The sequence below is a fragment of the Myxocyprinus asiaticus genome, chromosome 27 (assembly GCF_019703515.2).
Source record: "Myxocyprinus asiaticus isolate MX2 ecotype Aquarium Trade chromosome 27, UBuf_Myxa_2, whole genome shotgun sequence".
NCBI classification, from domain to species: Eukaryota; Metazoa; Chordata; class Actinopteri; order Cypriniformes; family Catostomidae; genus Myxocyprinus; species Myxocyprinus asiaticus.
This window is the reverse complement of record NC_059370.1, coordinates 43676682-43691155: the sequence shown is the minus strand read 5'-3', so window position 1 is coordinate 43691155 and position 14474 is coordinate 43676682.

The window sequence follows — 14474 nt, the reverse complement described above, 5'->3', positions numbered from 1 at the left end:
CTGATAATCAGGTGAGGTTTACTATTTAAGAGTACAGTTTTTTTACGGCGTCTCTCTTCATTGTAGTCGCATCCTTCGGTTTTAGAAGATAAGAGAAGTATACACGGGAAATAATTTCTACTCTAAAACTTATATCTATATACGTGTATACATATACATATCCCTTTATCTATACCTGTTTATTTGTATGGTTAATTTTGGGGAGAATCTGATCATTTTTCTTTTCGTTCTCAAATAATTCTAAGCCTGAAGAGCAATCAGCTCTGTAAGAAGATGTGTTGCTTTCGTTTCGCTATCCAAGGTGCTGAAACCAAGTCATTTGCCCTTTATAATCTTCCGTCACAATGGAAATTTTAAGTGACTTGTCACTGACATTTAAGGATCCTGATTATAAGGTCAGGTAGGGTGACTGATCCGTTTTGCATGCCTAATTTCACCTTTTTAAGCCTTTATATTCATAAAAGTATTAGCCTAAATTAGCTTTTCTGTGTAATTTTTTAATCTGTTTTTGTAATACTATAATATTATTATTCTGAATATATATTAATAATTATATATTAATGATATAATAGTAATTATCATATATTATGTTATATTATTATTATATAATAATAATAATTATTATTATTATTATTACTATTATTATATTTACATTTATGCATTTGGCAGACACTTTTATCCAAAGCAACTTACAGTGCACTTACCAGTTACCAGTTCAGTACTTTAGACCACTAAGCCACCACCACCACTTATATGCTTTTGGAACAAATAGTATTGTTAAAAGTTATACATATACATCTGAATAATAATTATTATTTTTCATAGCATCAATTCCTAGTTCAGTCAGATTTCACAAAAGATTTCATGTCTTTGATGTCATTACTCGTTTTTATTTTGCGTCACTCATTTAAGTGACTCAGTGGTCATGTAATATTTCTCTGATGCTCTAAGTGCCGCTGTTGTTCAAGGATGTGCTGGTTTTAAACGCCCTTTTGCTGATCCTCCTCCTCATTCTGACAATATACAGTCTGCAGAACATCTTTCATTTACGATCTCTGTCAAACAACACTTACTCGCTTAAAGACTACTGCTGCTAACATATACGAACAGAATTTGACGACTTCTTCCTCTGAGTATTTTTACTCTTTTATGATCTTTTGGACTCGACTGCATGGTGAAGAATATGATTTTCCTTTGTTCTCTTGCCGTCCGGGAGAGCTGTCCCACCGCACGGGTGTCGTGGTGGATGATACAGATATTTTTCATTTGGATTATTGTCATGGCCGTTGCGCACGGGCAGGTCCGTTATTCTATCCCAGAGGAGATGACAAAGGGCTCGCTGGTGGGAAATATCGTTCAGGATCTCGGTTTGGATGTTAAGAGGCTGAAATCTGGTCGAGCGCGGATCTTTACGGAGGACAGTCGTGAGTACATCGGTCTGAATGTGGATAAAGGGACTCTGGTAGTGAAAGAGAGGATAGATAGAGAGGAGCTGTGTGCCCAAGTGTCTCCCTGCTCATTACATTTCCAGATCATTCTAGAAAATCCCATGGAGCTGCATAGAATCGATGTAGAAATATTAGATATAAATGACCATGCTCCAGTTTTCAAGAAAAAGGAAATTACTTTTCAGATTAGTGAATCTGCTTTGTCTGGGGCTCGATATTCAGTCGACAGTGCGAAAGATCCTGATGTTGGTCTAAATTCTCTTCAGAAATATAAACTAAATCCAAACGACCATTTTGACCTTAAAATGTTGACTGATACTGACGGTACTAAATATGTGGAAATGGTCTTGCAGACACCACTAGACAGAGAAAAGCAGGAGGAGTATAATCTGATTTTAACAGCGTTTGATGGTGGAACCCCACAAAAAACTGGTTCCTTAAAGATAAACGTTGTTGTTATGGATGCAAACGACAACGCACCTGTTTTTAGTCAGTCTGTCTACAGAGTACCTGTCGCTGAAAATGCGACAAAAGGATCATTAGTCTTACAGGTTAGTGCAACTGATGCGGATCAAGGATCAAATAAACAAGTGTCTTATTCATTCTCGGAAAGCAGCGATAGTATCGAAGACATTTTCAATATTGACCCAACAACTGGTGAAATTATAGTCACTGGTCCTCTAGACTTTGAAAAATCAAAGAAATATGAACTGAATGTGGTGGCAACAGATCATGGTGGATTAACAGATACCGCTAAAGTGATGGTGGAAATTACAGATGTCAATGACAATGCGCCTGTGATTAATGTAATATCGTTTTCAAATCCTTTACCAGAAAATTCTGCCCCCGAGACTGTAATAGCGATGCTGAATGTTAAAGATTTAGATTCGGGGAAAAATGGACAGGTGAGGTGTTTCATTAATCCTAGTTTACCATTCCGAATTAGACAATCAGCCTCAAATTTCTACAGTTTGATCACTGATGAGCTGTTAGACCGAGAAGCAATATCTGAATATAATATCACAATAACAGCTATTGATGAGGGCTCGCCCTCTTTCTCTACTAATAAAACCTTAAATCTGAAAATCTCTGATGTCAATGACAACGCCCCTGTTTTTCAGCGTCAGTCATACACCGCATATGTGATGGAAAATAATCCACCCGGAGTCTTTGTTTTATCTGTTAAAGCGCATGACAAAGACTCTGGCAATAATGCGCGTATTTCATATTTTCTGGAAGATATTCTTGTGAATGGCGTCTCTGCTTCGACGTATATTTCAGTGAATGCAGAGAGCGGAGAGATTCTCGCTGTTCGTTCTTTTGATTATGAGCAAATAAAAGAATTTAACATCCGCGTAAAAGCGCAAGACGGAGGAAACCCGCCTCTCAGCAGCAACGTGAGTGTGAAAATAATTATTCAGGACCAGAATGACAACGCGCCTCAGGTTCTGTATCCGGTCCAGTCTGGTGCTTCTGTGGTGGCTGAAATAGTGCCTCGTTCGGCAGATGTGGGTTATCTGGTCACTAAAGTGGTGGCTGTTGATGTGGACTCTGGACAGAATGCCTGGCTCTCATATAAACTGCAGAAAGCCACAGACAGGGCGCTGTTTGAAGTGGGCTTACAGAATGGAGAAATAAGAACTGTACGTCAAGTGACAGATAAAGATGCTGTGAAACAAAGGCTCACTGTTGTAGTGGAGGACAACGGGCAGCCCTCTCGTTCAGCTACAGTCAATGTGAACGTGGCGGTGGCGGACAGCTTCCCTGAAGTGCTCTCGGAGTTCACTGACTTTACGCACGACAAGGAATACAACGACAACCTGACTTTTTATCTCGTCTTGGCCTTGGCTGTAGTTTCCTTTCTCTTTATCGTGTCTATCATAGCCATACTGTCAGTCAAATGCTACAGATGGAGACGTGAGAGGATGTATTACAAATCTGGAGCGAATCTGCCAGTTATTCCGTATTATCCGCCTCTTTACGCAGACGTAGGGGGCACAGGAACTTTACAGCACGTGTACAATTATGAGGTTTGCAGAACCACTGACTCCAGAAAGAGTGATCTGAAATACGTCAGACCTTGCAGTGAGAGCATCATTAGTCTGGACACCAGTGGAACACAGACACTCCCGCATGCGCAAAGAGACAAACTCACCAATGAGGATTCTTTTGATCAGGTGAGCTCGAGTCAAAGGTTATGAATATTACTTTTTGATGGAATGCTCATTTCCTCTTTCTGATTTTTTTAGTGTTGTTAGTGTGCACTGTAAAATATTATTCATGAATTTTCGGTTGAAAATGTCAGCTGTGATTGCCAGAAATATCCAGTATAAATCAGTGACGATGTTTTAGGCATTACGGGAGGGTATATTGCTGTAACTTTTGCTGTATTATAACTTTAACAATATATTAAATAAAATTACATGTATTTTTAAATATACTGTAATTGTTTACTGACAGTCAGTTACTATGTTTTACTGTTGCATTATCCGTTAAAATTACAACAACAAAGAATCTGCAGTGTGTATGTGTGCGCAAATGAGGAACAGGGCGCGTGTCAGTCTTTAGTGTCAGATTTATATATATATATATATACAGGTGCATCTCAATGAATTAGAATGTCGTGGAAAAGTTCATTTATTTCAGTAATTCAACTCAAATTGTGAAACTCGTGTATTAAATAAATTCAATGCACACAGACTGAAGTAGTTTAAGTCTTTGGTTCTTTTAATTGTGATGATTTTGGCTCACATTTAACAAAAACCCACCAATTCACTATCTCAAAAAATTAGAATACATCATAAAAAAACCAATAAAAAAAAACATTTTTAGTGAATTGTTGGCCTTCTGGAAAGTATGTTCATTTACTGTGTATGTACTCAATACTTGGTAGGGGCTCCTTTTGCTTTAATTACTGCCTCAGTTTGGCGTGGCATGGAGGTGATCAGTTTGTGGCACTGCAAGGTGGTATGGAAGCCCAGGTTTCTTTGACAGTGGCCTTCAGCTCATCTGCATTTTTTGGTCTCTTGTTTCTCATTTTCCTCTTGACAATACCCCATAGATTCTCTATGGGGTTCAGGTCTGGTGAGTTTGCTGGCCAGTCAAGCACACCAACACCATGGTCATTTAACCAACTTTTGGTGCTTTTGGCAGTGTGGGCAGGTGCCAAATCCTGCTGGAAAATGAAATCAGCATCTTTAAAAAGCTGGTCAGCAGAAGGAAGCATGAAGTGCTCCAAAATTTCCTGGTAAACGGGTGCAGTGACTTTGGTTTTCAAAAAACACAATGGACCAACACCAGCAGATGACATTGCACCCCAAATCATCACAGACTGTGGAAACTTAACACTGGACTTCAAGCAACTTGGGCTATGAGCTTCTCCACCCTTCCTCCAGACTCTAGGACCTTGGTTTCCAAATGAAATACAAAACTTGCTCTCATCTGAAAAGAGGACTTTGGACCACTGGGCAACAGTCCAGTTCTTCTTCTCCTTAGCCCAGGTAAGACGCCTCTGACGTTGTCTGTGGTTCAGGAGTGGCTTGACAAGAGGAATACGACAACTGTAGCCAAACAGTGCATTCCTTGACATGTCTGTGTGTGGTGGCTCTTGATGCCTTGACCCCAGCCTCAGTCCATTCCTTGTGAAGTTCACCCAAATTCTTGAATCGATTTTGCTTGACAATCCTCATAAGGCTGCGGTTCTCTTGGTTGGTTGTGCATCTTTTTCTTCCACACTTTTTCCTTCCACTCAACTTTCTGTTAACATGCTTGGATACAGCACTCTGTGAACAGCCAGCTTCTTTGGCAATGAATGTTTGTGGCTTACCCTCCTTGTGAAGGGTGTCAATGATTGTCTTCTGGACAACTGTCAGATCAGCAGTCTTCCCCATGACTGTGTAGCCTAGTGAACCAAACTGAGAGACCATTTTGAAGGCTCAGGAAATCTTTGCAGGTGTTTTGAGTTGATTAGCTGATTGGCATGTCACCATATTCTAATTTTCTGAGATAGTGAATTGGTGGGTTTTTGTTAAATGTGAGCCAAAATCATCACAATTAAAAGAACCAAAGACTTAAACTACTTCAGTCTGTGTGCATTGTATTTATTTAAAACATGATTTTCACAATTTGAGTTGAATTACTGAAATAAATGAACTTTTCCACGACATTCTAATTTATTGAGATGCACCTGTGTATATATATATATATATATATATATATATATATATATATATATATATATATATATATATATATATATATATATATAGCTATTTTATATTTTCCACTTACCTTTAAACTAATGTGTTTTCACCATATTTTTGAGATCTTTTCAAACCCTGTTTCATTGTTTTTTTCTTCTTTTTTTTTTTTCTTCTTCTTCTAATTCATGCAAAGTGGGAACAAAGATGTGTGTTCTTGTTTGACCGCATTTGCTTTAATGTTTTGGTATTGCTTTTTCTCATTAAATATTTCCATGCAATATTTCACTTTTACTCTAAGTGCCGCTGTTGTTCAGTGTGTGCTGGTTTTAAACGCTCGTTTTTAGATCCTCCTCCACTTTCTGACATCACACAGTCTGCAGAATATATATTTCATTTCAGACGGTCTCTTTCTATTACTGGCGCGTCGAGATATTCGTTCTGCTTTTTGGATACATTTTCTGTTTTCCGTCCTTTCTGAGTCTTTGGATCTTTGTCTCATCTTCTTTAATGGAATAGAAGATCTGGAATATGTCGGTTCTTTGTTCTTTTAACGCCCAAAGAGGCGCATCTTCGACACGGATTGCATCATGGCTAATGCAGCCTCTCGTGCTGTGCGTCTTTGTCATGGCCGTTGCGCACGGGCAGGTCCGTTATTCTATCCCAGAGGAGATGACAAAGGGCTCGCTGGTGGGAAATATCGTTCAGGATCTCGGTTTGGATGTTAAGAGGCTGAAAACTGGTCGAGCGCGGATCTTTACGGAGGACAGTCGTGAGTACATCGGTCTGAATGTGGATAAAGGGACTCTGGTAGTGAAAGAGAGGATAGATAGAGAGGAGCTGTGTGCCCAAGTGTCTCCCTGCTCATTACATTTCCAGATCATTCTAGAAAATCCCATGGAGCTGCATAGAATCGATGTAGAAATAATAGATATCAATGACCATGCTCCAGTTTTCATGAAAAAAGAGATTACATTTCAAATTAGTGAATCTGCTTTGTCTGGGGCTCGATATTCAATCGACAGTGCGAAAGATCCTGATGTTGGTCTAAATTCAATTCAGACGTATAAACTAAACCCGTCTGATCATTTCACAGTTAAAATACCTGCTAATCTCGATGATACAAAATACGTAGAGATGATTTTACAAAAACCCTTGGACAGAGAGACTGTGGCGGAACATAAACTGATCTTAACTGCATTTGATGGCGGAAATCCTCAGAAAACGGGCACTGTCAAAATAAATGTTATAGTTTTAGATGCAAATGACAATGCGCCTGTTTTCAGTCAGTCAGTCTATAGAGCTTCTATTCCCGAGAATATTTCAAAAGGATCCACTGTTTTACGGGTTAGTGCAACTGATGGAGATTTGGGGTCTAATGGAGATGTTACATATTCTTTTTCTGAAAGCAGTGAAAGCTTTTCTGACCTTTTCAAAATAGGTTCGAATACCGGAGATATTACCATTAATGGTCCATTAGATTTTGAGAAATCAAAAAAATATGAATTATATGTCGAAGCAACAGACACAGGAGGATTAAGCGATACCAGCAAAGTACATATCGAAATGACAGATGTAAATGACAATGCTCCTATAATAAACATAATTTCATTTTCAAACCCTGTGCCGGAGAATTCCGCTGCTGGGACTGTTATAGCTATGTTGAATGTCAAAGATTTGGATTGGGGTAAAAACGGAATAGTTAAGTGCTACATTCCTCAAACTTTACCATTTAAAATAAAGTCATCCACTCCAAATTTTTACAGTCTGGTAACTGATGAGCTTTTGGATCGCGAAATGGTTTCAGACTATAATATCACAATAACAGCTATTGATGAGGGCTCGCCCTCTTTTTCTACTAATAAAACCTTAAATCTGAAAATCTCTGATGTCAATGACAACGCCCCTGTTTTTCAGCGTCAGTCATACACCGCATATGTGATGGAAAATAATCCACCCGGAGTCTCTGTTTTATCTGTTAAAGCGCATGACAAAGACTCTGGCAATAATGCGCGTATTTCATATTTTCTGGAAGATATTCTTGTGAATGGCGTCTCTGCTTCGACGTATATTTCAGTGAATGCAGAGAGCGGAGAGATTCTCGCTGTTCGTTCTTTTGATTTTGAGCAAATAAAAGAATTTAACATCCGCGTAAAAGCGCAGGACGGAGGCTCCCCTCCTCTCAGCAGCAACGTGAGTGTGAAAATAAATATTCAGGACCAGAATGACAACGCGCCTCAGGTTCTGTATCCGGTCCAGTCTGGTGCTTCTGTGGTGGCTGAAATAGTGCCTCGTTCGGCAGATGTGGGTTATCTGGTCACTAAAGTGGTGGCTGTTGATGTGGACTCTGGACAGAATGCCTGGCTCTCATATAAACTGCAGAAAGCCACAGACAGGGCGCTGTTTGAAGTGGGTTTACAGAATGGAGAAATAAGAACTGTACGTCAAGTGACAGATAAAGATGCTGTGAAACAAAGGCTCACTGTTGTAGTGGAGGACAACGGGCAGCCCTCTCGTTCAGCTACAGTCAATGTGAACGTGGCGGTGGCGGACAGCTTCCCTGAAGTGCTCTCGGAGTTCACTGACTTTACGCACGACAAGGAATACAACGACAACCTGACTTTTTATCTGGTCTTGGCCTTGGCTGTAGTTTCCTTTCTCTTTATCGTGTCTATCATAGCCATACTGTCAGTCAAATGCTACAGATGGAGACGTGAGAGGATGTGTTACAAATCTGGAGCGAATCTGCCAGTTATTCCGTATTATCCGCCTCTTTACGCAGACGTAGGGGGCACAGGGACTTTACAGCACGTGTACAATTATGAGGTTTGCAGAACCACTGACTCCAGAAAGAGTGATCTGAAATACGTCAGACCTTGCAGTGAGAGCATCATTAGTCTGGACACCAGTGGAACACAGACACTCCCGCATGCGCAGAGAGACAAACTGACCAATGAAGTGTTTGATGATCAGGTGAGCTAGGGCCTCGGGTCAATGTTTATGAATATGACGTTTTGATGTCAAAGGTATTTCTCTCTCTCTCTCTCTCTCTCATCTTTCTCGTTGTTGTTATTGTGCACTGTAAAAAATGTTATAAATTTTTTTTCGGTGGGAAATGACATTTGTGGTTGCAGATATTTACAGTAAAAAACAATGACGATGTTTCATGTATTACGGTGACTGTATATTTTCCATAACTTTTATCTATTAATCTCTACGGCACGTCTCCCAAAAGCATCCTTTTCCAAGCATCGCGACAGCCTCAGACCACTCATAAATCCATTACGTGCAATTTATGTGTTTCTTTCTCACATCTTTCATGGTGTAACAGAGACAAAGTGCCATTTAATAAATTGTATCAATGTACTTTGATAATTTGAACGCCATATTACACTATTTCCGAGGATAAAAACGTGTCAAAACGCATTTAAACCCATAGGCAATCTCTACAGTCTACACAAGCGACATGACAGATAATACCTGCTGTATGACGTTATGTTGGCCTTCTTTGATAGGCATAACTATAATGGCAATCCTCCTATCTCCAATCGTTAGTTTAAATGTGGTCCTGTAGCCTGTCTACAAAGTAGTCACAACTTGCATGTTGCACTGGCAGTTTCGCTGCAAGTGCACAGTGCAAACCTATATGGTCTTTCCGCATTGCTGTTGGTCTGAGTAGTTTAATACTGATGCCCGTCATTTTAATCATGTTCGGTGTTCATCTGTTCAATTTCCAGCAGCCAAATTATAATGATTCACATCGCATGCAATTGCATTGTATTAATTTATCTTATTGGTCACTTTTATGCATCTCTATGAAGTTGAGCATCATTACATATGCAATTCCGTCTTACAAAACGCCATCATTATTTCTTTATTAAAATCATTAATATTTACAAACTTTCGGCGCCTCGACAAGATTACAAACAATATCCATGTTTGGCAGAATTTCGGCACTATTTACATGTATTTTTAAGGTATTTTCAATCCTGGTCACATTGGCAAAAATGTCAGCTTTAGTTCAGCACTCTTCGACTGGACAGCTCCCCTAACGAAGCACTGGAGTTCTATTTAATAATCAGTGATCTTCGTGCTGGTTTGGGGAACAGGCGATTCTCCATCCTAAAATAATTTACGACGCTTAATATGACCCTGTTAGCGTAATTTGCAACGTTATCCATAAACCCACCTTAGATGTTTAATTTAGTATTCTTCCGTTAAAACATTGTGCAGTGTGCATGTGTGCTCGAAAGCGCTGAGTTTTAAAGTATAGTTTTTCCATCATAACTTTTCATAAATGGTTCATTTATATTTTCTACTTAGCTTTTAACTAATTTATGTTGACCAGTTTCTTTATATTATTAAAAAAAAAAAAAAAAAAAAAAAAACTATGTTGAAGCAGAGGAAAGTGTGTACACTTCTTGGATCTCAGCTGTTTGAGTTTTTTGTATTGCTTTTTATCATAACAATTTTTCAATGTAATATTCCTCTTATGCTCTAAGTGCCGCTGTTGTTCAATTTGTGCGAGTTTCCGACGTTCGTTTTTAGATCCTCCTACAGTTTCTGTTGGTTTCTGACATCACACAGTCTGCAGAATCTCCCGTTCATTTCAGACAGTCTCTTCCAAATACTGGAGCGTCAATACTGTCCTGTATTTCGGATATATTTCTTGTTTTCCGTGCTTTCTGAGTCTTTGGATCTTTGTCTCATCTTCTTTAATGGAATAGAAGATCTGGGATATGTCGGTTCTTTGTTCTTTTAACGCCCAAAGAGGCGCATCTTCGACTCGGATTGCATCATGGCTAATGCAGCCTCTCGTGCTGTGCGTCTTTGTCATGGCCGTTGCGCACGGGCAGGTCCGTTATTCTATCCCAGAGGAGATGACAAAGGGCTCGCTGGTGGGAAATATCGTTCAGGATCTCGGTTTGGATGTTAAGAGGCTGAAATCTGGTCGAGCGCGGATCTTTACGGAGGACAGTCGTGAGTACATCGGTCTGAATGTGGATAAAGGGACTCTGGTAGTGAAAGAGAGGATAGATAGAGAGGAGCTGTGTGCCCAAGTGTCTCCCTGCTCACTACATTTCCAGATCATTCTAGAAAACCCCATGGAGCTGCATAGAATCGATGTAGAAATATTAGATATCAATGACCATGCTCCAGTTTTCATGAAAAAAGAGATTACATTTCAAATAAGTGAATCTGCTTTGTCTGGGGCTCGATATTCTGTCGATAGTGCTAACGATGCAGACGAGGGGCTAAATTCACTTCAGACGTATAAACTAAACACAAATGATCATTTTGTCCTTAAAATGTTGACTGATACTGACGGTACTAAATATGTGGAAATGGTCTTGCAGTCACCACTAGACAGAGAAAAGCAGGAGGAGTATAATCTGATTTTAACAGCGTTTGATGGTGGAACTCCACAAAAAACTGGTACCTTAAAGATAAACGTTGCTGTTATGGATGCAAACGACAACGCACCTGTTTTTAGTCAGTCTGTCTACAGAGTACCTGTCGCTGAAAATGCGACAAAAGGATCATTAGTCTTACAGGTTAGTGCAACTGATGCGGATCAAGGAACAAATAAACAAGTGTCTTATTCATTTTCGCAAAGCAGCGATAGAATCTTAGATATTTTCAACATTGATCCAACAAATGGCGATGTAACTGTTATTGGCCCTCTAGACTTTGAAAAATCAAAGAAATATGAACTGAATGTGGTGGCAACAGATCATGGTGGATTAACAGATACCGCTAAAGTGATGGTGGAAATTACAGATGTCAATGACAATGCGCCTGTGATTAATGTAATATCGTTTTCAAATCCTTTACCAGAAAATTCTGCCCCCGAGACTGTAATAGCGATGCTGAATGTTAAAGATTTAGATTCGGGGAAAAATGGACAGGTGAGGTGTTTCATTAATCCTAGTTTACCATTCCGAATTAGACAATCAGCCTCAAATTTCTACAGTTTGATCACTGATGAGCTGTTAGACCGAGAAGCAATATCTGAATATAATATCACAATAACAGCTATTGATGAGGGCTCGCCCTCTTTCTCTACTAATAAAACCTTAAATCTGAAAATCTCTGATGTCAATGACAACGCCCCTGTTTTTCAGCGTCAGTCATACACCGCATATGTGATGGAAAATAATCCACCCGGAGTCTCTGTTTTATCTGTTAAAGCGCATGACAAAGACTCTGGCAATAATGCGCGTATTTCATATTTTCTGGAAGATATTCTTGTGAATGGCGTCTCTGCTTCGACGTATATTTCAGTGAATGCAGAGAGCGGAGAGATTCTCGCTGTTCGTTCTTTTGATTATGAGCAAATAAAAGAATTTAACATCCGCGTAAAAGCGCAAGACGGAGGCTCCCCTCCTCTCAGCAGCAACGTGAGTGTGAAAATAATTATTCAGGACCAGAATGACAACGCGCCTCAGGTTCTGTATCCGGTCCAGTCTGGTGCTTCTGTGGTGGCTGAAATAGTGCCTCGTTCGGCAGATGTGGGTTATCTGGTCACTAAAGTGGTGGCTGTTGATGTGGACTCTGGACAGAATGCCTGGCTCTCATATAAACTGCAGAAAGCCACTGACAGGGCGCTGTTTGAAGTGGGCTTACAGAATGGAGAAATAAGAACTGTACGTCAAGTGACAGATAAAGATGCTGTGAAACAAAGGCTCACTGTTGTAGTGGAGGACAACGGGCAGCCCTCTCGTTCAGCTACAGTCAATGTGAACGTGGCGGTGGCGGACAGCTTCCCTGAAGTGCTCTCGGAGTTCACTGACTTTACGCACGACAAGGAATACAACGACAACCTGACTTTTTATCTGGTCTTGGCATTGGCTGTAGTTTCCTTTCTCTTTATCGTGTCTATCATAGCCATACTGTCAGTCAAATGCTACAGATGGAGACGTGAGAGGATGTATTACAAATCTGGAGCGAATCTGCCAGTTATTCCGTATTATCCGCCTCTTTACGCAGACGTAGGGGGCACAGGAACTTTACAGCACGTGTACAATTATGAGGTTTGCAGAACCACTGACTCCAGAAAGAGTGATCTGAAATACGTCAGACCTTGTAGTGAGAGCATCATTAGTCTGGACACCAGTGGAACACAGACACTCCCGCATGCGCAGAGAGACAAACTGAGCAATGAAGATTTTGATGATCAGGTGAGCTCGGCTCAGTGGTTATGAAAACGACTTTCTGATGTCCATTCAATCCACTTGTTGGTGTGTGTGTGTGTGTGTGTGTGTGTGTGTGTGTGTGTGTGTGTGTGTGTGTGTGTGCATGCAAAAAATGTTGTTAGCAATTGCTTTAGTTTTTTTGGTATTGCTTTAAAAATAATAATAATAATAATAATAATAATAATTATATATATATATATATATATATATATATATATATATATATATATATATATATATATATATATATATATATATATATTTGTGTGTGTGTGTGTGTGTGTGTGTGTGTGTGTGTTCATGTAATATTTCACTTTTACTCTAAGTGCCGCTGTTGTTCAGTGTGTGCTGGTTTTAAACGCTCGTTTTTAGATCCTCCTCCACTTTCTGACATCACACAGTCTGCAGAATATATATTTCATTTCAGACGGTCTCTTTCTATTACTGGCGCGTCGAGATATTCGTTCTGCTTTTCGGATACATTTTCTGTTTTCCGTCCTTTCTGAGTCTTTGGATCTTTGTCTCATCTTCTTTAATGGAATAGAAGATCTGGGATATGTCGGTTCTTTGTTCTTTTAACGCCCAAAGAGGCGCATCTTCGACACGGATTGCATCATGGCTAATGCAGCCTCTCGTGCTGTGCGTCTTTGTCATGGCCGTTGCGCACGGGCAGGTCCGTTATTCTATCCCAGAGGAGATGACTAAGGGCTCGCTGGTGGGAAATATCGTTCAGGATCTCGGTTTGGATGTTAAGAGGCTGAAATCTGGTCGAGCGCGGATCTTTACGGAGGACAGTCGTGAGTACATCGGTCTGAATGTGGATAAAGGGACTCTTGTAGTGAAAGAGAGGATAGATAGAGAGGAGATGTGCGCCCAAGTGTCTCCCTGCTCATTACATTTCCAGATCATTCTAGAAAATCCCATGGAGCTGCATAGAATCGATGTAGAAATATTAGATATAAATGACCATGCGCCTGTTTTCACTAGAAAGGAGATAAACTTTCAGATTAGCGAGATGGCCGTTCCCGGTGCTCGCTTTTCCTTAGATAGTGCGCACGATCCTGATGTGGGTTTGAATACGCTCCAAAGATACAATCTGATACCAACTGATCATTTTTCATTAAAAGAACTGTCGCGTGCTGATGGTACAAAATACGTTGAAATGGTATTGCAGTCTCCATTAGACAGAGAGCAAAAAGAGGAACTCAAATTAACCTTGACTGCATATGATGGAGGTAACCCTCAAAAATCCGGAACAGTTAAGATAAGCGTCACAGTAATTGATGCAAACGACAATACCCCCGCGTTCAGTCAGTCAGTGTACAGAGTTTCTTTAGTGGAAAATGCTCCGATAGGCACAGTAGTGCTGACAGTGAGTGCAACAGACAAAGACAAAGGATCATACGGTGAGGTGACATATTCGTTTTCGCAAAGCTCTGGAAAAGATTTAGACCTTTTTAGAATTGATCCGGACAACGGAAACATTTTCGTGAATGGCCTGTTGGACTATGAAAAATCAAAGCAATACGAACTTAACCTTGAGGCCATGGATAAGGGAGGACTAACTGATAATAGTAAAGTGCTCATTGAATTAACTGACGTTAATGATAATGCACCTGTAATCAGTGTTA